Consider the following 2,962-nt stretch of genomic DNA (forward strand, 5'->3'; position numbering starts at 1 on the left):
ACACAGGCTCAAACAGGCCTTGCCTCAGCCCGCAGCCTGGTTCCCCTTTGGATGACCATTGGTCAACAAGTGGAGGCACCTTTGCCCACTATCAGGGAATATACCCCACCTGAGTGTCACCACCCCTAGAGAGGCAGCTTCCTTGTGGAGCACCGCATTATCAACTTCCTCCAAGTCTGCAGGCTACTGAAGGATAAGAGGAGATATACTAGCAATCTTCAGGGACATAATAAGTCAATAGATAAAATCTGCAAAATCTTAATGATCCACTGATTCCTGAACAATATGAGAAAAAAAGGGAAGAAAATGCCCCAAACAAATCTAGATATTACATCAGTAAAATCCAATGACAGCATGAGAGAAGAAATGACAGAAAGGGAGTTCAGAATGTACATAATTAAAATGATCAGGGAAGCATACGATGAGATGAAAGAGCAAATGCAGGCATTGAATGATGAGATGAAAGAGCAAATGGAGGCATTGAATGATCGCACCAATCGACAGTTAACAGAGCAAATACAGGAAGCAAAAGATCATTTCAATAAAGAGTTATAGATATTGAAAAAAACCAAACAGAAATCCTTGAAATGAAGGAAACAATAAATCAAATTAGGAACTCCATAGAAAGTATAACCAATAGGATAGAACACCTGGAAGACAGAACTTCAGATATTGAAGACAACATATTTAACCTTGAAAGCAAAGTTGAACAAACAGAGAAGATGGTAAGAAATCATGAACAGAATCTCCAAGAACGATCGGATATCATGAAAAGGCCAAATTTGAGAATTATTGGGATTGAGGAAGGCTTAGAGAAACAAACCAAAGGAATGAACAATCTATTCAATGAAATAACATCAGAAAATTTCCCAAATCTGAAGAATGAAATGGAAAATCAAGTTCAAGAGGCTTATAGGACTCCAAATACACAAAATTACAACAGACCCACACCAAGGCACATTATAATGAAAATACCTAACATACAAAATAAAGACAGAATTTTAAAGGCTGTGAGAGAAAAGAACCAAATTACATTCAGGGGGAAACCAATACGGATATCAGCAGATTTTTCAATCCAGACCCTAAAAGCTAGAAGGACCTGGAACAACATTTTTCAAGCTCTGAAAGAAAATGGATGCCAACCAAGAATCTTATACCCAGCAAAACTTACCTTCAAATTTGACGATGAAATAAAATCATTCCATGATAAACAAAAGCTAAAAGAATTTACAAAAGAAAGCCAGCATTACAGAACATTCTCAGCAAAATATTCCATGAGGAAGAGATAAAAAACAAAGAAGCAAATCAGCAAAGGGAGGAATTATCCTAAAGGAACTGTCAAATAAAGGAGGAACCAAGTTGTGTCAAAAAATAAATAAATAAATAAAATTTAAAAATTAACCAAATGACCGGGAATACAAATCATATCTCAATAATAACCCTGAATGTTAATGGCCTGAATTCATCAATCAAAAGACATAGACTGGCAGATTGGATTAAAAAGAATGATTCAACAATATATTGCCTGCAAGAGACTCACCTCATAGAAAGAGATACGCATAGACTAAAGGTGAAAGGATGGGGAAAAACATACCATGCACATTGACTCAGCAAAAAAGCTGGAGTATCCATCCTCATTTCAGATAATGTGGACTTCAAGCCAAAGTTAGTCAGAAGGGATAAAAAAGGACATTTCATACTGCTTAAGGGAAGCATAAATCAGCAAGACATATATATCATAAACATCTACACCCCAAACAATGGCTCATCCATGTATGTCAAACAAATCCTTCTCAATTTAGAAACCAAATAGACCATAACACAATAATACTAGGTGATTTTAACATGCCTCTCTCACCACTGGACAGATCTTCCAAACAAAAATTGAACAAAGAAACCATAGATCTCAGTAACACAATGAATCATTTAGACTTAACAGACATTTATAGAATATACCATCCAACCAAGAGTGAATACACTTTCTTCTCAGCAGCACATGGATCCTTCTCTAAAATAGACAATATATTATGCCACAAAGCTAATGTTCACAAATACAAGAAGATAGAGACACTACCTTGCATTCTATCAGATCATAATAGATTGAAGTTAGAAATAAATGAAAGAGTAAAACACAGAAACTACTCCAACACCTGGAGATTAAACAATATGCTATTATATGATGAATGGATAACAGAAGATATTAGGAAGGAAATTAAAAAATTCTTAGAGGTAAATGAGAACAAAGAAACATCATATCAAAATCTCTGGGACACTATGAAAGCAGTACTTAAAGGAATATTTATTTCATGGAGCGCATTCTATAAAAGAAGTAAAACTCAACAAATAAACGACCTAACACTACAGCTCAAAGCCCTAGAAAAAGAAGAACAGACCAACACCAAAAGTAGTAGAAGACAGGAAATAGTTAAACTCAGAGCTGAAATCAACGAAATTGAAACAAAAGAAACAATACAAAAAATTGACAAAATAAATAGTTGGTTCTTCGAAAAAATAAACAAAATTGATAAACCTTTAGCCACACTAACAAAGAGAAGATGAGAGAAAACCCAAATCACTAAAATTCGGAATGAACAAGGAAATATCACAACAGACATGATTGAAATACAAAACATAATTAGAAGCTATTTTGAAAATCTATACTGCCATCAAAATAGAAATTTCAAAGACATCAACAGGTTTCTAGAGACATATGAATTGCCTAAACTGAACGAGGAGGACATACACAATTTAAATAGACCAATTTCAAGTAATGAAATAGAAGTCATCAAATGCCTACCAACAAAGAAAAGTCCAGGACCAGATGGGTTCTCAGCCTGAGTTCTACAAAACCTTTAAAGAAGAGCTCATTCCAATACTTCTCAAAGTATTCCATAAAATAGAAGAGGAGGGAACCCTCCCAAACTCATTCTATGAAGCCAATATTACCCTGATACCTAAATCA

Source organism: Sciurus carolinensis, unplaced genomic scaffold, assembly GCF_902686445.1.
Source record: "Sciurus carolinensis unplaced genomic scaffold, mSciCar1.2, whole genome shotgun sequence".
Lineage (NCBI taxonomy): Eukaryota > Metazoa > Chordata > Mammalia > Rodentia > Sciuridae > Sciurus > Sciurus carolinensis.